Raw genomic sequence first — 26,125 nt, forward strand, 5'->3', positions numbered from 1 at the left:
AAGACACGTGAGAGCCCTGTGTGTATGGAACGAACGTTCTAGCGACTCCAGTGGTTCTCAGGAGTCAAGTTCAAGTCTGTCTCACCCCCAGGCCATGTTTTCCCACTGTGTGACACTGCCTCCTGTGTGCGGGCAAATATGATTGCATTCCAGAGGACTAGCTCTGTTTCTTCCTGAAGACAGGAGGATACGCTGTCATCACACATCCTGAAAAAAGGGAGGAGGCGCATTTCCATGTTTAGCTAATTGATGCGTCTGCAAGCCTTTTCTTTATTTTTCCTGCAGTGGCCTCAGGGATGCTGACACCCAAAACTGGCGAGTCTGTGTAGATGGAAATGACTTTGGAGAAACTGCAGCCCGGTCTCCCACTGACATTTGGAAAAGCAGTCATTCCGAAAGCAGCCTCAAATCTAAGGCCAGAGGGCAAGTCGACAGATCTCAGCCACTGCAAACGCATCCACCCTCCACGATGGATTTGAGGCTTGGCACACGGCACCCGGCTAATCTCAAATTGTGAAAGCTTCGGACACGAGCAGATTGCTCTGACCTGAGCCCCAGCTGGAGTGAAGCAATAACTTGAAAGGGAAGTGAAATTCAGCAAATGCCGGGCCTCCAGGTCCTCAAAGATGGCCTCCTCCACAGGCGACCTCTCCCGACCTCCTGAAGCTGTTCTCTCATGAGGACTCCCTGGAAATGGCATGGGGGTGACTCGGCTGCGAACCCGAAATAAAATGCTGATAAGAGGAGCTTGACTTACCCGCACGATTAAGTTACTGGGTCACTGGGAAGTCTCTGTCTTCCCAAAGTTTCCTTCCCCAGGGGGCTACCTGGCAAAAGCATATTCGGCAATATGCTTTTCTACGTGGAAAAAGGAATGGTATTGAGACGTATCCTCGGGGCTGGGAACAGGTGAGAAAATAACGTTGAAAGTTGGTTATTTCTGAGTACTTCCTCTCTAGACCGAGACTGCAGATTACCTGGTGATAGTTACGGTGGACAAGGAGGGATGGGCAGAGTGAGCTGGGGTCAGAGACCAGAAGCCTTTACAATGCCCCAGCTCTGGAGCATTTGTTATGCAAGGTGGTCCACTGGCGATGATACTTGTGGACACACAGAGGTCCCGCGTGGATCTCATCCTGCCCACGATGAAGTCTGTTCAGTGGCGGCCAGACTGTTCTTGGGCCCCTTGCAAGGGCTCACATCCGTCCTCCCTAAAGACTGGAGCATCTGTAAAAGGCATGAGATGCAAGCAGGGCCGATGTCCTTCTGTTGTCATGGAAAGGCAGTACCATCTCTCCAGGATCTTAGGGTACGTGGTGGGGGGTCACTTTACCATCTCAGCTTCAATCCATCAGTGAGTTCTGTTTTACGTGTTTGTTTTCTGCAAAGCATCTATCAGGTTCACTACTTCCCTGCTGTTATTCCTCACTGTCTTGCCTGGACAACGGAAAATCAACTCCTAAATCCATCTCGCCCATTCCAAGCCCCCCCCCCCACCCTCCTTCCCCGTAATTCAGCCTCTACGTAGCGGCCACAGTTACCTTCCTACAGGGTATTCACTAAGTCACAACTCCCTGACATCCCTCCAGGGACTTCTTGTCTGTTCTGGGTACCCACTGTATCACAGTCTACCCCCAAAGGCAGTGGTTGAAAACCACCACGATTTTATCGTAGCTCTCAATTCCAGATGGGGCTCTGCTGGATGGTTTTTTTGCTTTATACCGAGTCAAGTGAGGTCACTCGAGGGTATGCAGCTGGCGGATGGCCTGGCTTGGAGGTTCTAGGATGGCTTCACTCACACAATTTGGTGCTTTGGTGGTGGTAGCTAGCGGGCTGGGCTCAGATGGGACTGCTGACTGGAGTGTCATCGCTCCAAGCCTCCAGTCTTAAGGTCATCTGGCTTCTTCCACAGTGGCTTAGGACTCCCAGACAGGGTTTGAAAACAAGAAGCAGAAGCTGCCCCTCCCTGAGGCCAGGGATTAGAAGCTGACACCGCATCACTTCCACCACAATGCATTGCCCAAAGGTGACAGAGCACCTCCCAGATTCAAAAGAAGGGGATGCAGATGCCAGCCCTCAGGGGTAATAAGAGTGGCCAGGAATGTGTAGCCGTCTTTAACTGGCCACACAGCCACACTCAGAAAGACATCCACTTTCTTGGCTGACCAACGAGGCCCTCACGACCGGCCCCTGACCGCCTTACACCATTTCCTTTCTTCCACTTCACCCTCCAGCCACATGGGACTCCTGCCTGAACCACAAACAAACCAAACTCTTCCTTTTCACCTCAGAACTCCACTCGTCTGAAACACCCTTCCTCAAAAGCTTCCCACGCGGGCTCCCCTTGTTAGTGAGGACTGAGCTCTTGTGTCCGCTTTAGACGGATGGCCCTCACCAGCACATTCTCCCAGTGAGCCCCTGAACTCAGCCCACAACCGTGGAAGGCATCCAGACTAGAACGTTCTAGATGGTCAACAGCTTCCCTTTAGAGATGGAAAGAAAGAGCCAGGACTTGGGTTCCATAAGATGGTACAGAAAAAGCCCGAACGAACTCTTTGGCCAACACAATACATGGCGCTAGGAAGGGAGAACAGACCTTGTTCTCGGACGAAGATGAGTTTAAGTGCTGCCTACTGCTGTGTTATTTACCACCGCACTTCCCCCCTCCCCCCCCCAAAAAAAATGCTTTACTTTTCGCACCTGTTAAACACGGATAAGCAACATTCACCTCCAAGGGCTGTCATAAGAAAAAAGAATGAGATTGCCCACGTGTAAGCCTGGTACGGAGCACAGATGCATAGCAAAGTTTCAATAGATCTTTGTTAAAAGAGAGAGAAAGGGTTTTTTCCCCGAGTACAAGGCCAATTGCAGACTATCATTTCCTTGTTACTAGACATTCTGGTTTAGTCTCTGAGTTCCAGATGTTTTTTTGTTGGTTGTTTTTTGTTTTTGCTTCATTTGACAGTGGTCATTTCTGCTTGTCCAGGTCAGAAAATTCACTGCATGCCATTTCTCATGGGGAAGGTGAGGAAGGGGTAACTTGATCAGAGTAAACAAGCTTAGGAACTGCAGGAGCAAACACATAACTGGCAAGAAAGATTTTTTTAATAATAGATGTTTAAAAATGAATCCAAACAAGAGAAATAGACCCAGTGAATAGGGATAAGTGTAATGTCGATCATGAACTGTGATATATGTCTGCTCTGAGACCAGCTTGACAAAAGGCCAAATTTTCTTAAAAGCATGTTAAAATATTAATAGATATCTGAAACAGTGTTCTTGCAAGTACTGCCAGTCTTTGGAAAGATTACATCAGACTGGAAAGAATGAGGAGAGATGCTGTAATGTCTTAGCCATGGCGACCTACTGGGGCACCTCGCAATCCACTCCGACGGGGCAGGCTGTGGTCTGGCGGGCAAACCCCTGACAGGCTCCGTTCGTGTGAATCAGAATTACTGAGAAATTTCGTATCTGCCCTCAGGAGCCGTGATTCACTACCTCTAGGAGGTTCTGCGACCTCTTGTGTGACCCCCCTCAAGGCCAAATTGGTTTGGCTCTGGCCCCTCCCCCTAGCCTCTTCTCCCACCAGGCTCCCCTTCTCAGCAACTGCCCCGTGGATGCTTTTTCAGACTCTCATACTTACAGGTAAGTAAGTTCCCTCCTGCCGCAGAAACTTCAGTGCCTTTTCTAGACATCCTTGCCTCTTTCTAGGACATTCTTTCCTCCCCCCTCATCTCCTTTAGTTGCCTTCTCCTGTTCTAGGTCTCTGCTGGAGAGCTGCTTCCTCTGGAGCACCCCCAGACCCTTCAAGTTCCACGTAGGATCTCCACTAGCTCTCCTTTGCTGTTTTCGCGTTAGCCGCTCTACATGGATACGGGCGGTTATGGGACATCTCTAGCTTCCCTTACAAACCCTGTAAGGGCAGGGATTGCATCTCTTTTCACTCATCAGTGCCTCCACAGCCTCTAGTAGACTAGGGAACCAAGAAATAACTGTGAACAGGTGAATGAATCCAGAAAAATTGCCCAACACAGTAAGAAAATCAAGTTCAACCTCCTGATCCTGAGACTTGGTGGAGGGATTCGTTGCAATGTTTGATTAACCTTACTGGTTTGAATTGCCAAAGAAATGTTCACTCTCCTCACTGGCTTATCAGTGAAAACACAACAAGGAAGGGAAAAAAGTACGCAGGCACCCCTAGGTCCACAGCAGCACTATTCACAATAGCCAAGACGTGGAAACAACCTAAACGTCCATCGACAGAGGAATGGATAAAGAAGATGTGGTACATATATACAACGGAATACTACTCAGCCATAAAAAAGAATGAAATAATGCCATTTGCAGCAAGATGGATGCAACTGGAGATTATTATACTAAGTGAAGTAAGTCAGAAAGAGAAAGACAAATACCATATGATATCACTTATACGTGGAATCTAAAATATGACACAACTGAACCTATCTATGAAACAGAAACAGACTCACGTACACGGAGAATGGACTGGTGGTTTCCAAGGGGGAGGGGGTTGGGGGAGGGATGGAGCGGGAGGTTGGGGGGAGCATATGTGAGCTTTCACATACAGGATGGAGGAACAACGGGGTCCTACTGTACAGCACAGAGAACTATATTCATAAACCATAATGGAAAAGAATGTAAAAAAAAAAGAATGTATATATGTGTATAACTGAATCGCTTTGATGCACAGCAGAAATTAATACAACACTGTAAAGCAACTATACTTCAGTAAAAAAATAAAGGAAGGGAAAAAAGTATAACATGTAAAAACTGCACCAGGACCTTTGACCTAAAGGTGACTTTAGGTGCTTATTCTCTCACGCCCCCATCTGGTCCCTTGACAGCTCTTTATCCGTCAATCATCCTCACTGACTTTCCTCCCAAACCTGCTGGAATGAATGGCGCTATTTTCCCCCCAGCTGCCTAAGCTCAGAACTTCAGTGTCCTCCTCGGTTCTCACCTCTTCTCTCACCTTCCGCTGCCGACTGGCCGATGAGTTCTGCTGAATTTTCCCCCCATCCTCTCCATGATTTGCTCTTTCCTCTCCAGCCTCTGCCTCGGCTTCAGTTCACTCCCCTACATTTCTTTCCTGAATGGCCGCAATTGCCACCACGGCCTCCCTACTCACTTCTGACAGTAACCCCTGCCGGTATCCTTTTTCCAGTGACACCTGGTGATATTTCTCAGTTACAAAGCATCCATTCAGCAAGTGTTTATTGATGATGCTATTACAGGAAAGCCACTGTGAAGGCACTGGGGATAGAAGGCTGCACGTGACCTCCCAGAAGAGACAGGTACATAGCCAATGGTGGAATTCCAAGGCGAAGGGAGTGACTGCTATCTGAGAAGGATGAACAGGGAACAGGGGAGTTTGGAAGAGGTCATGTATTGCCTCCCTCCCTCCCTTCCTTCCTTCTGCTCTGGCTCTGTCTGTCTCATTCATTCATTCATAAAACACACTATCTGGTGACGGACCAGATAAACAAGATATATTAGACACTATGGGGGTGGGTATACGAAGATGAACATGATGCTTAATCACCCCTTCAAGGGCTGACTTCTTAGTGTGCACACGTGTGTATACACACAAGCTCACCCGTCTCCACACTGGGTGCAGGTTGCAGAGTTCCAGAAACCTTGTTATCCTCAAACTTCCAGCATGTAACACAGGGCTGGGACAGAGTAAGTTCTTAGCATTTATGGAATGCACGAGTGCATGCATGCATGAATGAATGCATGCATGCATAAAGCAATGATTGCCCTCGCGTGCAAAGTCATGAGTATTTTCAGAAGAATCAACCTACATCAGCAGGAGAGTGTTGATTAGAATTTGATTAGAGTTGAGTAGAAAATTCCTAGTGACCCGAAGGCAGGAATCTCTAGAGTTGCACCTGCATAAGAGGGTTCAAGGTGTGGATTCTATCTGGCTGAGAAGAGACAATCCCTCCTCCTCTCCTGAAGTCCACATGCTTATGCCCCATCATGCAGACCCCAGGTGCCCAGCTGGTTTGTACAGAGGCCTGGCTCTCTGCAGAAGAGAGAGCGACTGGGCTCAATGAATGATTCCATATTGACTCGATATTCTTCTCCAGATGGGACGATGGTGGTGGTGGTGGTGGTGGTGGTGGTGATGGTGTGATGTGATAGCTGCCACTTGCACACACTTACTAGATACCAGGCACTGCCCTAGACAGCAGAGTGGCAACCCAGCAAAAAAGACACTCTTAGCACCTCATCACAAATGGGGACACTGAAGCTTGCAGACACACACACAAAATGTACTGTAATTTACACCCAATCAAAGGATCACCCCTTTCTCTGCCCTCCTACATTTTGGCAAATCCCAGTCTACTCCCCCATGGTTTCCAGCCTCTGAACCCAACACGTTCTGGGAAGCACAAAATAATGGCAGAGGATGAAGAACTTCGAAGGCAATAATGGAAACACGGGTAGAGTCAGAATATATGGAATACCACGCTGGAAGATGAGTGGGTTAACGATGCCTCCTTCAGAATGGAAGACAAGTCAGGCTATAGTTCAGTTTCTGTACCCTGAGAAACTGGTCAGCACACCTCTTTCCAAATACTGAGACTGCCTGGGAGAACAGCAAAGCAGCAATTACTCCAAGTACTGTTGGAGAGAAAAATAATAGCAAAAAACCAGAAATGTTACTTCTTCACATGTACTAGGATTTTAGTTTTAGTTAGGTTTAATTTAGTTGGCTGTGTTTTTTTATGTTTGCTTCTTTCCTTTAGTTTTATTCTAACTTTTCTTTGTATCTATTACACACAAATTAGGGTAGCTTCTATCCTGATCTGGATTTCTTGAATCTTTTGTGCTTTTGCCTTTGACAAATGGAGTTTTAAATAGTGTTATTTTTTAAACTTATATATATATATATATTTTTTTTTTTCCATTGGAAAAGTTATTGTCCTGTGACCAAAGAATCAGACCCCTAGATATATTCCCAGGGAAATGCTCACGTATGATCAAAAGCCACGTATGAGAAGATTTGTAGCAGCACTGCAACTGGAAGAGCCCCCAAAAGTCCATCAATCATGCAATGCTACAGTCACAAAACGGAACACTATACAGCAATGCAAATAAACGTTCTATAACTAAACGCAACTACGTGGATGAACTGCAAGAGTGCAATATTAAGGGAAAGAAGTCAATAGAAAAAAGTACTCAACTTATGACTCCATTATTATAAAATTCAAAACCAACAACCAAGCTGTTCTGCCTCTTGATCCGGAGCTTGTAAGGTACATTCACCCTATTCGAATTCATTAAATTGTTCACTTATGATTTGAGCACTTTTCTGTATGTATGTTACACTCCAATAATGATTTCAATGAAAAATAATCACACATTACTGAGAACAGAAATAGTGATAAGGAGAACAAAGGAATAAATATTTACTGATAATCTCACCACCAGAGATGATCATTCTAGGTATTTTTACATCCTCCAATTCTTTTTACATTTAATTTTAATGCATATATCTCCTAATTACATTATTTCGGTTGCTACACAGAGTAAATCAAATGAGTGTATACTACTTATCTCTGCTTATTTTGAATATTTAGATTACTGTTATTGGTATTATAAATACCGCCACATGAAGAGCGTTTACTTACAAGGAATTTACATGTAATTACTGGGTCAACTGGTATACATTTTTAGATGCTATTTATAAAGTGAATATCTGTTTTAATTTGGATTCAAGTAAAAATAAACTAAGACCTTCTCTCAGGATGATTGCCCTAGCTTTGTCCCCTAAAATGTAATTTTCTCCTTTCAAAGAAGGCATAAGCTTTGTCAAAATAAGATTCAGGTAATGATTTTAAGTAAGTTGAGTAACATCTTCTCTGGATCATAGAAGCTGGCATGAGAAGTTTCTCTTCTCTCAGTGAGGCTAAACAGCCTTCATCTTGCCTGCCAACTGTAAGTGATTGGTTATGTCTGGCTGGAGAACTGTGTTGAGAAGCAATCTGAAGCCGTGCCTGGCTGGAGCATCGAGAGTGTCCTGATCCATTAGTGATGCCTGCCATGATGCAGAAATGGGAGTGTCAAAATTCTGGCCATATGTTTGCCAGCACTCTTCTACAGTATCATGACGGTGCACTTTGCTGACGTCTTGTTCTATCACTCCATCTATGCACAAGTTGCCAATGCGGAACTAACAAAAGTATACCTAAGACCTGCACAGGAGATCAGACTGCAGAAGTAGCATGTTTCTTGTGTCAGTGCACACAAACACACGCAAACACACATACAATATACATACACCCCTAGTAAGAACTGCTTTAAAATATAAACACCCTAGCTCAAGTCAGGTAATCCTATAATTATATCACATTTTTTCTTACTTTCCGCCTATATTTTACTGAGTTTTAGCATCTCTTTACTACACAAATGATTTATCCTAGATGTGAGGAATAGTGAAACGTGCTAATCCCAGGGACTGAGAGTCTTGCCCTTCACTTCCTGCTTTGCTTTTGGGGAGAGGGAGAGAAACGCAAGGAGGGAAGATGCATCTTGGGTCTAAATGTATATAATGCCCGCAACTACATGTAAAGACCAACTGCTCTCAGCTGAGGAGCTCTGGGCTGGAGTTGGCCTTTGTCCTATCAGCTGGGAGGTCCCTCAATGAGGCCGCAGTGACTGGGCCTGAGACCCCACTGGAACACAATGAGTCCATATGATGGAGCAGCTCACAGACTCTCTAAGGTTGTAAGAAAAACCCAAAGAAAAATGAAACACAGCACTGATGTCCTTACTTTGCTCCCAGATCTAGAGAACGTGTATACTCCTTCAGGCAGTCGAGGGGTTCGCAATTAAACTCTTAAATGCATAGAGTACTTTGTAGGCGTACGTTCCTCGGACCAACCAAACACTTAAATTTCTTTCTCCTTAACCGGTGTGGTTCGTCATGGCTCACGTCTCCCACAAATCTGTTCTGTATTGGTTGAACGCCATTTGGGCTTTTCCAGTAGCACTCCACTTGACACTCTAAATATATTAATTATAATAGCTATTAATTGACTGAGAAGCCTCAGTTTTCTTGTCTGCAGGACAAAATAATACCACCTAGCTCAAGGGCAGTTGAGGCAGCGTCAGGGAGGATGATAGTTATAATAGTAATAATGTTAACAACAGTAGTGGCTTCTATCAAGTTTCACAGGTACCAAGAATTGTGCTAACCATTATGTCATTTAATTCTTCCCATAGCAATGTGGGAGAGGTATTATCTATATTTTAGAAAGAAATGAAAACTCAGAAGGATTAAGACATGTTGTCATGGCCAAATTAGACTATTTCTCCTCCTTGAAGGAACTGCTATGATGTGCTCTTCCTATGGTCATATTTTATGGCTTTAGTCATGTGCCTAGAACAGAATCATCAATGGTCTCTGGTCATGATTAGTAGCACCACTGCTACAGACTGATAACTAAATGTACTCCCTATAAGGAGTATCAGCCCCACTGTACGGATGTGGAGACTGAGGCCAAAGCCTCAAAGCTAGTAGATGGCGGAGCCGCCCACCAGTTGCAATCCCAAACCACACACCTACCAGCCATTGGCCCTGCAGCTCTTATATGACTCTAATTCTCTAACCATCTGTGAGGCAACTTCCTTTTGTTATAACCGAAGTTGCCTGCCAAGTCTGGGCTGGCTAGGGGCAGCCTTAAGACTGGCAAACAGTCTGGTCTTTCCTTTCCGTTGGAATGTGATGGGAAGGATCCGTGAACACAGACTGTTTCCAAAAGCCTCCCGTACCCGGGACCAGCTGCCCCTTGGAAGTCCTCCGGCCTCCAGGGCTGGCAGGGCACCCCCAGCTCTGGCCTCGTGACACAGCATGAGGGCGAGCTCCCGTCCGCGTGCGAACCTTTGCAGTCAGTAGCCAGCAGCTGCTGCCAGAGATCAGCAATAAGTAGAAATCGTGTAAATTCAACTGCGTGCACTCACGCTCCCTACGGATCACGTGACTTCCTATTAACAGTACCTCTGGTCTTACCAAACCGATATTTCCTGTAAAGGGTTTAGACTAACTGTGGTTTTTAACAAGGGTAACATCATGCATTTCTGTGAGAGGGAACAACCATAGGTCAGACAGCCAGACGGGCAGTCTGACAAACAGATCCATACTCCGAATCGTTCAGGCCGATGTGCAACCCAGATAAATGTGTTGGGGATGAGGAAATGATCCGGGGGAGATCTGACGGGAGACAAACGAAACCTGCGTGGCTAAGGAAGACCCCTCAAAGATGCAGCACTGAATTTTTCCTCGGTGCTTCTTTGAGAAACGCAACCTATGAAGATTGGAGACCCCAGAGCCTGATCGAGGAGGCGCAGACCATCCTTGACTCGAGGGTGGCTGGCACTCTCTCCGGGGTCCCACGCTCTACCCCTGTAGTTACAACACAGATGACGTGACTGCTGATGGCAATCTTCCCTTGGACAGCATCCCTCTTGGCTGCGCCCTCGCTCAACAGCTTAGAAGCCCTGCGATCGTTTTGCTCTTGGGAAGGGCCGAGGCTGCCTTGGAGAACATATTTGCCCTGACCGGCTTCTCATTTGGCAGGATAGATATGCCGTGACTGAGCTCTGAGCTCGTGAACTCAACCTGCGCCTTGAAAAACAAAATGAAGACGAGGAAAAGGTTTGAACGTCTTCCCTGAACCCACACCTGGCCCGACAGCCCCCTTTTCCTGTTAAGACGTCAAATGTGATATGACAGGGTACCATTTATCACTTAGACATCCTCCACTGCTTCCTGTTCCTGTAACCTGCCTCTTCTATTTACTTTACGTCAAATGGAGACATTTCTTACAGGGGAGCTTTCGACATGGGTGACGCTTTCCTGATGCTGCATCTTTTTTTTTTATAAATTTATTTATTTTCTTTCTTTATTTTTGGCTGCATTGGGTCTTCGTCGCTGTGCTCGGGCTTTCTCTAGTTGCGGCAAGCGGGGGCTACTCTTCATTGCGGCGCGCGGGCTACTCATTGCGGTGCGCAGGCTTCTCATTGTCGTGGCTTCTCTTGCTGTGGAGCACGGGCTCTAGGCATACAGGCTTCAGTAGTTGTGGCTCGCGGGCTTCAGTAGTTGTGGCGCACGGGCTTACTTGCTCCGCAGCATGTGGGATCTTCCCGGACCAGGGCTCGAACCCGTGTCCCCTGCATTGGCAGGCGATTCTTAACCACTGCGCCGCCAGGGAAGCCCCTGATGCTGAATCTTGTTCCAAAATGCCACAAGCAAAGTCGCTGGCCTAGAATATCAACATGTCAGAGGGTTTTCATTGTTCTGGGCACAACTCAATCATTTTTCTTCTGGCTCATCTGGGAATTTCATTTGGTAAATTAGGGTCAATCCTACCAGGAAAATTCAAAACAACCGCTATGCAACACTAAAATCCACTTCCTTCTCCCCCTTTGACTGATTTAATAGAGAACGCATATACATAGAGTTTACACTGGATCTGGCCAATAGAGCCTTCTGCAAGGACGGAAATGTTCCATTTCTGGGCTGTCCAATATGGTAGCCTCTAGCCACATCGGGCTATTGAACAATTGAAATGTGGCTATTGCAACTGAAGAACTGAATTTTATACTGTGTTAATTTTAATTAACTTAAAATTAAACAGATATGCAGATAATGTACTGTACAGACTGGTAGAAACGGTCAGACCCTGAACTGTACTATGGATGGAGAAGTGTTAAGATTTATTTTATATAAAAATTTCAGTTATCTAGTCAACTGTTTTCTCCAGCCCCAAACACTGGTAACACGTCTGCAGGTTGCACATGACCTTACTTTTGTTGGCCTGAACATATCTCAGAAAAAGCGAAAGTAGGAGATGCTCAATTCATAAAATGGTGCATTTCTGTTGAGGTTTGGAGCATGACGAAGAAGAAGAGAAGAACCGGCCTGGTGCCTGGGTTAGGTAGTGGGATGCAACCAGACGAGACAGAGTGGGAGAACTTTGCAAAATAGTACCAATGGGATGGGGCATGGCATTCTGCACCCAAGGTCTATGCTCTAGCGTTCATTCATTCGCTCATTCAGTATTTACTAAATCTCTACTACATGCCATGTACGATATCTCAGTTGCTTCACCTATAAAAGGAGAAGAAATAATAAATTATGCCTAAGTAGATAATGTATGTACTATACTTGATGAACCGTAAGCCACCAGAGAAATGTGACCTATGTTGGGGTTTTCTTCAGTCTTCTCAACCAGGAAGAAATATTCAAACTGGAAGGGGTACTTAAATTGCAAATGAAAACTCCAGAGCGGGGACAAAAGATTAAGAAACAATCCAGTCACTCTGGATGACTATTCTAGATAGTTTAAATCCATGCAACTGGATAATTAATATCCTGAGATAATGGAACAATTCACAGGTGAAAGGCAACAGATCAGGAAGACGGGGAGAAAGGAAGAAAATCATGTTTTACAATGTCTTGGTTTTGAAAGAAAAAATGAAGAGAGGACATTATATTGGCCCAACTTAAGAACGGATTATTAATAAGGTGATTTTGAAAAAGGAAAGTGGAAAGCTAGTATCTCAAGGGAATGGTACAGTACAAATATGTTTTGATCTCAGAAAGCATATGATGCTGTCCCTCAAGAAATACCTAAAGATGAGATAGAGAGATGTGAAATGGATGAGAGACTTATCAGTGGATGTGTAGCTACTCAACCTAATTCTGTCTTCCAATTTATGCACACCTTTCACGTAGAAGGGACTTGATCACAGGGAACAATTGCATACCAAGATGTGATGAGATCTCAAACTGATAAGGCAGTGGTTCTGAGTGTGGTCCTGGCACCTGCAGCATCAACTCCACCTGGAAACTTGCTAGAGATGCAAATTCTCCCACCCCAGACCCAATGAATCAGACACTCTAGGATGGAGTCCAGCAGTCTGGACTGTCACCAACCTTTCCGGGTAATTCTGGTGCCCGATAAAGTTTGAGAGCCACTGTGCTACGGGGAGACTACTGTTCCTTGAATTCTCATTGGTAAAAACTTGGAATCCTCTCATAGTTTGAGGCTCTGGCTAAGAGAGGGTGAAGTGGGGAGAAAATACAGGAGGGTCAAATATTTCCTTTCACAAGAGAACTTGTACTTGGTGAAGTACCTAGACTTTTATTGTTAAAAGGTTCTAGAGAACAGAGGTAGAACCGATATTTAGAGGCTAAACAGCCTATGATGTCTATTCAGGAAAGAAGTTACAAACGAACAGTGAAAGGTTTTCAACTATGATGTAGTGTGTGAGTTTCTCACGCAGCTGGGGGGCCTCCATCACTGGAGGGAAAGACATGGTAGGTGTTTTGTAGCAGAAAGTCCTGCTAGTGGAAGTCTGGGTCAGAAGAACAGAGGATTTGTTCTAGTTTTAGGTTCTCTGTCTTAAAATGATGACTGACTTACCTGTCTCTCACCTCCAAAATACCCACATGGTTGACCCTTTCATATCCATCCATGTCATCTCCTCCCTGGAAGCAAAGAGGAGCCCCAGCCTTTTGAGAATTCAACCCACTGAAGAGGAGATTTGGGGAGCTTGAGAACGTCTCCCAGCAGTTCAAGATCAAATTCTGACTTCTGCTTCATGGGACAAAGTCACTTGCGCAGCAGCTGAGGATGAGCCTGAAACCCTTGATGAGGCATCACATTCAGGCTGATTTCCTTCTTCCTGATTACCCTCATCAAGAGAGGCCAGGGCTTCCCTGGTGGCGCAGTGGTTGAGAGTCCACCTGCCGATGCAGGGGACGCGGGTTCGTGCCCCGGTCCGGGAAGATCCCACGTGCCGCAGAGCGGCTGGGCCCGCGAGCCATGGCCGCTGAGCCTGCGCGTCCGGAGCCTGTGCTCAGCGACGGGAGAGGCCACAGCAGTGAGAGGCCCGCGTACCGCAAAAAAAAAAAACAAAACAAAAGAGAGAGGCCATATGCGACCACTGGCGAAGGAGCTTAACCCCAACCCAGCCCCCAACTGTGTGATTCGGACAGTTACTTCTTGCTACAGCTTCATCTGTAACGTGGGGAGAATCCAACTAGTCAATGCAGGGACTAGGCAGCTATAACCATCACGAGAGGGGCAGTGACGCTCAAGCATGAGCGAGCCCAGCCCCTCCCCTTCCCTCATCTTCCCAGGAGGATTCTATTTTCAGCTTCTCTGCTCAGAGTAAATGCAGAATTGAAGAAAGCAAAGTCACAAAATGGAAAGAATACAGAAGGACAGGATAGATCTGAAGGCTGGAGATAGCATGAAGAGGTGAGCTAAGGGTGCCCGGGGGGAGCAGAGGAGAAGGGATATGGGGCAGCTGGTATGACAAGAGGGCTTTGGGAAAGTAAGGTGGTTAGACAGCCCTTTTCAGGGGTTTGCTCTGTGCTATGTAAAATAATTCTCCCTTGGTTTCCTCTTCAAATGGCTTCAGTAAAGACATATTACTGTTCAAGGCTCTTGAGGTCAGATGGATTTTCTTTTGCACTGGTCGCTGGCCGCATAGCAGGGACCTAGCTGAATTTGATGATCAGTGTGTTGCTAACGAGGGCGATCCAACTCATGTAGATCTGTGACAGGTTGCAATTGTCCAAGGTCAACCCATTCCCATTGTCCACCCTCCCAACTTCCAACACATAAACATGACCCACTTATAAGACTATTTCAGCAGACTTCCAGCAGGGGGTTGACCAGTTGTTCATCAATGACAGTGGGTCCCACAGGCAAATTTCAAAGGCAAGTCCCTTCTCATGCACAGGGGCAGAAGACATATCTGAAGAACACACCAGAGTCATATTCTAACAGTATGTCCTGACTGCGGCTTGCTGGGAACACACCCTGGGGACATGGTCAGCAAAGATCTGCAGAGAACTGCTACAGCCACGGGTCAGAGAATTCTACACGTACCTGCCTAGAAAGATTGCTGGGCACAGGTGGGGTTTTTTCAACTTCCCTTTCCAAAAGCACTTACTCTAATAAACACACTGAGATGAAATAATGATCGTGTCACCGGTGCATAAGAAGGATAATAAGATATAAATATACAGCCCCAATAAATTCAACTCCCTTTGAGGAAAATAGCTAACTTGCCAATACGTATGAATCAATTTAACTTATAAAAGGAACCGAGTCGCTCACTGGATTACACTGAGAAGAGTGATTAACAGACTGTCAATTCTAATATGAATTTTGTCTCTGCCCAAGTGAAGGTTTAAAATTCATTTCATTTTTATGCATAAAATTCTGCTACTTTTTATTTTTTTTCAATTTTAAACTCTGTATGTTCTCTCTGGAAGAAAAAAAAATAGAGGAAAGGGTTGAAATGAAATTAAAAACTCCAAATCTTCCCTTTTAATATATGCAAGCCTGTATCTAGTTATGTCTTAAAAACATAAGATTATACCTTACACACTGTATTCTTGTTTTGGTTTTTTAACGTTCATTAATTTACTTAATAGCTTTTTCTGGAGCACATTCTAGGTGCCTAGTCTCAAGGACTGAAACTGTGAGCCTGCCCTCAGGGCTTTGAGAGGAAAGAAAATAAGTAGATAAATAAGTCTACAATTTCATACACAGATATAATTTATAGTATATAAAATATAGGATCACTAATTGTGAAATTTGATGATAGAAAGGGGCAGGAATGGGAAAGAGAATAACAAGGACAACCTGTCCCTTAAGGGGGTCGTGGATGCCACTCTGATAAGGAGAACTAGGAGGTGAGCCCCACAGGACAAGCCATGAAACACTGAAGAGCCAACAGAAGGCAGTGTTTCAACCGGAGAGATTATTACAAATTATTATAAATAGAAACTCCGTTTGGTTACTATAAGCCCATTGTACAGGAGAGGAAACTGAGGCTCAGGGAGCCTGATGAACGTTCTCAAAGTATACATTAACCAAGTAAGAGGTGACCTAGCTTTAGAGTTGGACATGAGTTCACCCACTGAGCTGCTCAAAGGTTAACTATATCCTACGGCTTTATATGCAGAATTCCCAGAATAAATATCTGCTCAAAAAAGTCACACCTGTTGTTTTTGGTTTCGTTATTATTATCTTCTGTGATAGCAAACAGATTCTCCCCTGACCATCCCAGAAGCCAGCAGCTCACAGCAATAGCAGAACTCTCTCTTTTCTATGAAATGCTGAATGATGACGCGCCCCGTGAATGGGCAGGAGATGCTATCAAGCATTTGCATATGATGGGCCATCCCACATCTCGGCCCTTTTAACCCTTCCCATAAACATGTATAAGAGATAGAAAGTCATTCTAATGCACAAAGGGCCAAGAGAGGCTCTCTTTTAGCTATCTATTTATATGCTTCCTAGCTAGATGGGAGTCCATCCTTAAGATCCCAACATCCACTATGAAAGGAGAAAAACAAAAACCACCAGGTCAAAGCATGAGTCCCAATGGAAGTTATTAGTGTCATCTTGGTATGACTCTTAGTCTGGTCCATCATTATACTTGAATAGTCAATGAGCGTTGGATAAGGCAATGGTTACCAGTGCATTCGCTCTGAGGCTGTGTTTGTGTGCGCCCACGCAATTTAGTATAAGTAATGTAATAATGGGTACTATTGATCACCTGTATATGCCCAGACCCTGAGGAGGGCAGTATGTTTAAACAGGATAAAGAGAACAAACTGAAGTTCTAATGAATCTGTCAGGAGTATTTGCAATTCATACCGTGTTGTTTAAAATACTTGCTTAAAAATAAGCAATTCCGGTAACTTAAAAGGAAACCAAATACTTAAGAATGGTAAAGAATTAGAGAAGACAGTCTCCATCACGTGGAGATCCCGAAGAAATTTAGGTAATTTCTTATGGAGGGCAGAAGTTTTATTCAGCCACGCCCCGGTGAGCAGAGCACACAGCAGATTGGAAACAAATAACACACAGCGGTATCTTCTTTATGAATGGGCCTAAATACAACGAGCTTGTAACTGTGGTGTGATTCTGGCCTCAGACCTTCAACTGCATTTTGTTAAGGAATCCATTTTAGCCTCAGGGCTTCAATTACAGGATCCATCCTCCTGTGTTTCACTTCCTTCTCTTTCCTCAATGCTTAAGTGGTATGGAAGATCTACGAGGGATGAAAATAAAAAAATGCATAACTATGTTCATTTATAATGCATTAAACTCAGCTACATATATCTGCCCACGTTGCATGTGATGGTCTAGCCTGTGGATAAATGACATGCATTTTTATAACCTGAGTTTCTATGTCCTGGCTGCTGTGATTTCTACATTATGGTAAAGGAAGGTCAGGCAGATGTTTAAAAAGCCAGCTGTCTGCTCTCAGATGGATTCTTCACCACGGTATCTCCTCCTCAAGTGGAAGACTCTCACTGTGAACGTACCTGCCACCATATACAACACACATGATATTTTTCTTCAACAAGGAGAGACCATTTTGTCATTTTGGGGGATGCGTATTAAATCTTTTTATTTTTTTTAAAACAACTATGGGCCAATCTGCTTCTCAGAGCAGAGGTCTTTCCCCATCTGTAAGCCTTTGTTTTTCCTTGTCTCTTTCCAAGATACAAGAGGTAATAAAATGGCATGAAAAAAAATAAGTGATTTGAGAAATGACTGAAATTTGCCGACCTCTACAAGACATGAAAACATCCTGGAAAATTGAGGGTATCTTGAAGAAACTGGGAAGGGGGGATAGAGTGTCCACGTGGAGTACACCATCAATGCACATTCTCACAACACCCAGTGGGACCAGCGCTGGGATCTGTCCATTTCACAGGAGAGAAAACCCAGAGAAGTGAGGTGACGGGCTCAGCAGCGCCCAACTAATTAGTCAGAAAGTCAAAACTCTATTCGCTCGACTTGCCGTTCATGCTTTTTTCCGAGGTCCCATGTCCTAGAATGGTCTTACTACCTTGCCTTCTTGCCACTGTCCTTTAAGGAGACCCTTTCAATCTGAATCTCCCGGGCATGGAATATGGGTCGATTTCAGAAACAATCATTCAGCTTCAGAAATTGATCACAAGCGAAACTGACACATGCCTGGTAGCCGCGGAGGCGCACATTCGCATGGATTCAACCAATGGCTTGGCAACCTCCCATTTTCAAAACAGCCAATGGCCAGACTCCATTCAACTCTTCCCCTCCCACTGTGTGGATAAACCTTGGAGTGTCCCCCACTGGCTTTAGGTCATTCACCTTTTGGATTTGCTTCTATCTCGGATAAAGGAAAAGAAAAAAAAAAAAAAAAAACTTTTTTTAAGTTTGGGAAAACTAGATGACATTTCACACACTTGTTTGTTGTGTTTGCCATCAAATCTTTAGATCAATTTTCTTTTTTTTTTTCCTTGCAGGAAAATCTTCACGTGCCTCTTTTACATGATGTGTGGGTGTATAAGACGTGTGTTGGTGGTCACGTGTGTAAGCATGTTCTCGAATACTGGGGGTGAAACTGTGGGAACCAAAGCATTTAATGGCCTTGGCCGATGTGAATGTCTCTCCTTGAAAGCTGGGTTTATTTTGGCAATACTGCTTTTCTCCCCGGTTCCCCCTGACCTCCCGTATTACTGTCTGTGGATTTTTTTTTTTAACCGAGGGAGATACTTAGGCATGGGCTGAGGGAGATAAGTGATATGGTCAAATCACTACTGCCAAAGCTTGAAATTCCGGACCACGTTAATAGCTCTGGTTGACCTCTAAATGAAACGCCACCTTTGGTTATTAACATGTCTCTCTCTACTTTTATGATTTTTCGGAACATAATTTGTCACAGTTTTTATCTGCACAGAGCAAGCTTTAAGCTTTTAAAAATGTGAGTTATCTTTTTACAACTGCTAACAATTACACATCACAGAACCACTGCTCTGAAAACCAATTATGAAAAACCGGCATGGAGTCAGCGTTCAGCCTGGGAGTGTGCTTTTGCCACTCGGAATTAGACGTTTCTGAACTCTTGCCATGGGGCCGCCGGTGCTTGGGAACTGGGAACCGGCAACTAAACTTGGAAATGGCTTGTGAGATCCGGGAGATAAGATAGGGGCAGAGAAATTAATTGTCCTTGTGCTGTATGATCATCTGATAACTGGACCGCAGGGGCCATCCCAGGTCTAGATGTGTGGTGGTCGTTTCTGTTGGAGGATGATTTGCTCAGACCCTGGGATCTTATGCTGTCTTTCAAAGGCCACCTGCTTGTCCTGAGATGCTTATCAGGGAGGTTTCTGGGCTACTGTTTCAGCCTCAAATACTCTCGTGATTACAGGACAGAGTGCATTGTCTAGACACTGTTCTGGCTCTCAGCACACTGCCAGGCTTGAATGTTCACTCCACTCCTTCTTGCTCTCACCTGCGGGCTAATTGGGGGACAGTGTCACATTCCATCAGTGTACGGTTCAGCACACAGACTACAGAGCCAGACCACGTGGCTTCAAACCCTGGCCCCGAAACCCAGTGCTCTGAGACCTTGAGCAAGTTGCTCAACTTCTCTGTGACTCAGCTTCCTCATCTGCAAAATGGGGTTAACAATCACATGCCTCTCAAGGATGGCTGGAGAATTAAAGAAACAGGGTCAAGTACAATGCACAGAAGAATGTCAATATGTTATTTTATTACGTTAGCCCGTTTCTTCTTGTTTTTATCCCTAGACATTGGCACGGAGCTGAGGGGTCTGGGGTCTGAAGCACAGCTAGAGACATGAGGGAAGCAGTGGAATCCACAAGGGGTGCCTTCCTGCCATTTTTATTAAGGTGAAAAGGTTTTATTTCTTGGCAGTTCAGATGATGATGAAGAGTTGGCAGAAATGGTGTGAAAGCCAGGGGCAGCCTTCTCCATGTAGGATGGAAAGAAACATCTGCGGTTAGACCACAAAGAAAAGTAGGGCAGGGAGGAAAATGGGGGTGCCCTGGATGGGAGCTCCTTCACTCTCTAGGCTCAAGTCCCCTCTGTGGACAGCTCCCGGGTGGAAACCTAGCATCCTATAGATGCTCAGTAAACAATGAACAGAAGGATGAAATGAAACAAAAACAGTGACTTTCTGGTTTTCCCCCCTTATTGCGAAGGCATAATACCTGCTTCCCTAGGGGGAGGATGGAGAAGCAAACGTGACCCCCATATGCACGAATGAGGCAAGACTTCTTGATAAAAGAGAGCGGAGGAGGAGAGACAGGGAGAGGGGAGAAAGAACGGAAGTGAGTAAGCAAGAGAGAGTTGATAAACCTGGCCCGAACCTCCTAAGATGTGCTGTGGCTTTCACATACTATCTCATTGAAGCTGTCGTCAGCCAGCACAGTGCCTAAGAGTTTTTACGGATGAGAGTTCTGCAAACAAAGCAGGATGAGAATTTGTTGGGAAAAAAGTATGACTTGGAGAAAGTCTGAAACTCACACGTCCCCAGGCTAGGCAGGTGGCACAGCTGGGACCCAAGCCGACGTCCATCTGGCTACCTCCAAAGCCCATCAGCACGTGGGAGACCTAAGATGCTTACGCAGCCCGCCTGGTGCCAAGCTGAGTGATGCTCCCAGGGAAACCGCTGCTGCACGGCCCGTGCACACGGTTGAGGGGTGTCTGGCTGCTCCCGTGGCTGACAGACGGAGACACCCCCCAAACAGAGGACTCGTTCCGGGCCTCGGCAGCTCCCGCCTCCCTCTCAAAAGAACAATTAGAAGACTCTCTTCCAGGAAGTAATTTTTTTTCCCCTCCTTTCCAGGACCACTGTCTGCCTTGGCCCCATGGGTAAAACATTCCCTTTGCTCCCATCTCCCTGGCAGGAAATCTATTCAGAAAGGATGTTGATTATCCTCTTCAGCACTTATTTCCTTTACATTATTTTGATTCCGTTCTTTCTCATTATACTCCCAATATGTTTTGGCAGCCTGGGCTTGCAGATGGGAACAAACAAAGGCTTCTACAGTCCTTGGGCTGTACCTTCACACTTGACTCCAAAATGATTTCTCTGGGGGCTGGCTATCCCTCCCTGCAGGGCTGGGCCAGTGGACCGGGGCTAATCTGCATGGCTGGCCAATGCCCAGGGCTGGCTGGGTTTCTGGAAGGTAGGATCCAGAGGCAAGGTTGCAGACACCGGGGCAGTGAGCCCCTCTGCCTCCTTTGATTGACTTGCGACCTTGTTCCCCGGGGCCCTCTTGAAGGACAGGGGAATGCAAGAAGACCGCAGACATCATCTTTTGCACATCATTCCCTAATGGGCCTTCTGCCCAACTGGCTCTCTGTGCTGGTCCAATTGCAGGAGGCAGCCCACTCCCAGCCCTTTCTTAGGGACAGAGACCCAGCCCCAGCCCGGGGGCCCAGGTAGCTCCATTTGTATCAGCTCCCTCCTCCCTCCCCAGGGGACTAGACCCAGGGGAGACCCTGGCCTAAAGGGTGTCCATCCAGAGGCAACTTGGGGACTTGGGACATGGATGCTGGCTCACCAGGTTCTCTCTTTTCTGGCCATTTGAACTAGGACATTAAAAGCCTGAGCCAGCAGTTGGCAGGACCTAAATTAGAAAGGGGGTGCTTATAGAGGATCTTGATAGATGCTGGGCCAGGCAAACTTATAAGGATGCAAAAGCAATCAGCAAACGGAAGAAAGGGCTAAGAATGAAAGGAACAACAATCGTGGCAACACGAACGTTTTTGAGTACTCACAGGTGCCACGTGCGGTCCCAACCATCTTTTTGTTTCACCTCATTTGACCTTCTCGCCAAAACACTCTGAAGTATGTTTGCGACGCTCCCTGTTTTCCCAGATAAGGAAATTAACTAATTTACCAAGCGCATCTTCTTCTAAAGCCAACTGTTTTTTTTTTTTTTTTAATAATACCATCACTCTCTCTATACGGTCACCCATGAAGCTCTCAATAGAGGAAAAGCAAGCAAGAATCCAGAAGGGAGACACATCACAGACGGAGCTGGCCCGGCTGGGAGCTGCCGCAGACCCCATCCCATCTAGATGTGACCTGGGAGAGCAAACAGCCTCCTTCCATCCTTGTGGTAACCTGATTGGAATCTCTATTCCTGGCAGCTGGGAGTCAGACTGAAAATCTTCCTCCCAGACTCTGTTTAAATGTCTTTTCTGCTGGGAGACTCTCCCTGAGTTCCTCCTTATCCCACAAGCCAAATTGGTTCCTCCCTCCCCTGGGCCTCCCTGGCAGGCAGCTCATACATCTTTAACTGCCTCAGTCTCACTGCATTTTGATTATTTGTTTACGGCTCCTTTTCCCCAACTAGACAGGACACACCTTCTTCTCTGAATCCCAGCTTGCAGCACAGAGCCGGATATACAGTAGCTGCTTATTAAACGCTTGTTGAACGTATTCATTCATCCATCTGATATAATATCCATCTGATATTGTGTCAGGAATTGTCCTAGGCTACAGGGATACAAACTATGGTCCGTGAGCCAAATATGGCCCTTTGCTTAAAGATGGCCCTCTGCTTGTTTCGTATAAATAAAGTTTTATTGGAACACAGTTACGCTCATTCATTGACGTGCTTTCTATGGCCGCTTTCATGCTATACTAGCAGAGCTGCACGGTTGTGAAAGAGATCTTGCGGCCCACAAAGCCAAGAATCTTTACTCTCAGCCCTTTGCAGAAAAACCTGCTGACTCCTGGTCTAAGTCAGTGGTTCCCAAAGTTGTCTGCACATTTGGATCATCTGGAAAACGTCAAACTATTGACTGTGTCTCATCTCTAGGGATTTAGAATCAATTATTCTGGCCTGGGTTTGGGGGGTTTATGAAAGATGTCCAGGTGATTCTACTGTGCAGACAAATTTGAGAACCACTATGCTAAGCAGAACAGAAGATTAGCTAGCTAGTCATGATTATAGCAAATTAGTAATGAGTAAAAACAGTGACTGCAGCAAATGAGTAATTAGTCAAAAAAAAATAATAAAGTGCAGGCTGGAAAAGACCTTGGCCATCTCGATCCATGTAATCTGAGGCTGAGGGCGCCAAACTGGAGAGGGCAGGTGACCTTTCAGAGCTGCTTGGAATCACTGGCCTGAAAGCCACAAGCTCAGTCTTCAGGTGCTGGGCTCCTTCAGTGACCTTACAATGGTGTCTCGTCTCTGATCCTACTTTACCCAGAGAAAATGACAGCAGTGGGGCTGAGCCTGGACCAAAGAAACAAAAGCCATGGAGACGGGGGGGAACTTCAATTAGCATCCCAGAGGTGCTCAGTGCCAACGGCACTGAAAAAAGCCCAGGAACTTCGCTGGTTTCACAAGATAGAAAAGCAAGGTTTGAGCTGAGTGTGATTTGGAAGTTTAGAGGAAGCATCTTTGACGCCCTATGGAAAGCCTTGAGCGCACATCAATGTGCGTGTTTCGTGCCCCCTCTCTAGAATACAAGAGAGAATGGTGACTTCGTTCACCCAGCATCAGGGATAATGCCCAGTACATAGTGAGGACTCAGAGAATCTGAGTGGCGGATGGATGGAAGAAGCGAACTCAACGCAGAGTCTCGAGGTGGTGATGCTGTCATTAGTTCAGTGTTTCCCTGGCTCCTAGACTGTGCCTTGGAGACACAGCCATGAACCAGAGAGAAACCAGGAGACAGACGACGAACATGACACAGATGAGGTCCAGATCATTTCACACGGCGATCAGCGTTAGGAAGAAAATAAAACTGCAAAGTGTGATAAAGGGGGGCTATCTTAGAGGGGGTAGTCGGGGAAGGAATTTACAAAGAGATGCCATTTGAGCTGAGGCCTGGAGAAGGAGGACGCAGCTATGAGTAGGGCCGCAGGGCAGGTGCTCCGGGCAGAGGGAACAGGAAGGGCAGGAGCCTGGAGGTGTGAACATGGCACCGGATGGAGGCCAGTGTGGTGGGCCTTGGGAAATACGCTTCAGGCAGAAGGTGAAGAGGCAGCTAGAGAAAGAGCTTATGAGAGCCTGGGGGCTAAGGAGTCAGATGGGACCCTGAGGTCAAGGGAAAGGGTTATCAAAGGGTGGGGTGACTCATGCTCCAGCACGTGCTTTAGATCACACAGCTGAGCAGCACGGGTTTGGCAAGACGTAAAGGAGGTGTCCTGGGTTCAACAGCGTCCTCCCAAAGTTCGTGTCCACAGGAACCTCCAGATGTGAGCTTATCTCGAAACAGGATCTTTGCCATTGTAATTAGTGAGATCATACCGGATTAGGGTAGACCCTAATCCAAAGAGCAGTGTCATTATATAAAGTACATGTCATGACTCAGAGAGACACACGGGGCAGAGAGAACAGCGCGTGATGGAACGTAGACACTGGGGCGATGCTTCCTCACACCCAGGAACCTCAAGGGTCACCAGCCACCACCCCAAGCTTGGCGAGCGGCACAGAACAGAGTTCTCCCCCAGAGTCTCCAAAAAGCGCCACACCCTGCCCACACGCTGAGGTCGGACTTCTGGTCTCCAGGACTGTGAGAGAATGAATTCGTGTTGTCTGAAGCCACTAAGCATGGGGTTACAGCAGCAGGAAGAAGTGAACAGAGTCAGAGGATGTGGTCTGGGAATGATGGGAGGGAGGGAGACGGATGGAGAGAAGGGAGCGGCGGGGAGGGGGAAAGGGGACCTGGAGGTGCGTGCTCCCTGCTTGTGTGCACACTGAGTGATGCCACAGCCCCAAGCTACCGAGGGGAGGCTTTTGCTCAATGTCTGGGAGTCTATAGCAGTCATGCCCCTGCACAGTTACAAGCTAAAGGAGGAAATGACCCCCATCTCTTCTGCATGGAGGATGCTAGTGAAACCAAGCATGACCCTGTGGGGATCCTGGGCACGGAGGCCTTTCTGTGTCCCCCGTTTCTTGTTTGTAGGGAATAGGCTTCAGCCCCGAGTTCCCAAGGGCAGGTTCAAACAGTTGCTAATCAGGCAGGGAAGGGGACGCAGAGACAAGGGAGGAGTAGTCAAGCAACACTAGTGCCGCCGTGGGGCAGGGTCCTGGTTCCACCTAAGGGGCCACACATAATATCTTTGAGCTCTTCTGCAGAACTAAAATCCCCATAGATGGAAGATGTTAACTACTTGATGAAGCGTTCTCCATTCCAGAGGGAAGGTCATAGTGTGATAACCTCGAGAACCACAGAAGCTCATCAGAAGACAACCTGAGGCCAGACTAAAGGAGGCCCTGCACACACCCGGATCCTTACTGGCAGCCCCACCCTTGAACCATTGCTGTAAGACTCCTCACCAAATTCCCCCGGATTGGGACACACAGTTTTGGGGCCGTTAGCCTGCTGTGTGCCCCCTCTGCCTGGCAAAGCGACAAAGCTATTCTTTGCTACTTCACCCAGAACTCTGCTTCCAAGACTCAGTTCAGCACTGGTGCACAGAGGCTGAGTTTCGGCATCACTAGGCACGGCTCTGAGAACTTGGGCCACCCTGGCGGGGGAAGTTCATCCTGCAGGACAGGGTCCCCGGGGACACAGGTCAAGGCTGGAGGTACCAGGAGCCCACACTCCTGGGGGCTTGGAAGCAGAAGCCCTCCTGGATCCCCTGGGCCCACCCCGGACCTGTGAGTTGCTGCGACTGTTAAGGAAAACATATAGGTTTAAGCAGATTCAATTAGGGGTTTCGAAGTCCAGAGGAAAAAGGGGGAATGCTCACAGCAAAAGGAGTTTCAACTTTCACGGCTGTTCAAAGAACTGGAAACCACAAGATGGGAAAAACCTTGATTCAATTTTTACACGTCCCCAAGGCACAAAGCATTCTCCTGGAAAAAGCCTCTTTTGACCCACTAACAGTCTCCCCCTAGGAAGGCGTTTTAGTGTAGTGGTTACAAATGAGGGTTCTGGAATTTTCTGGTTCACATCCCCACTCAGTGGGGGGGTCACGTGACCTCTCAGAGGCTCAGGTCTCTCATCTTTAAAATGGGTCAGCAACGGTAATTTCTTCACAGGGGCACAGAGGATTTGGAGGAGGGAACGTGCAGAAAGCAGCAGTGTCCCCCCACCCTGGCTGCGCTTTGGGGTCACCTGGGGATCTTTAAAAGGCACTGACGCCTGCCTCGCACCCTGAGACGTTCTGGTTTAATAGGTCTGGGGCGCGACCCAGGCACTGGGTTTTGAGAGCTCCCCGGGTGATTTTAACGCGCAGCCTCGTTTGGACACCACTGGCCTAAAGCACTTAATACACATTGTCCGAGCCCACA

The sequence above is a fragment of the Pseudorca crassidens genome, chromosome 20, assembly GCF_039906515.1.
Source record: "Pseudorca crassidens isolate mPseCra1 chromosome 20, mPseCra1.hap1, whole genome shotgun sequence".
In the NCBI taxonomy this organism is placed as follows: domain Eukaryota; kingdom Metazoa; phylum Chordata; class Mammalia; order Artiodactyla; family Delphinidae; genus Pseudorca; species Pseudorca crassidens.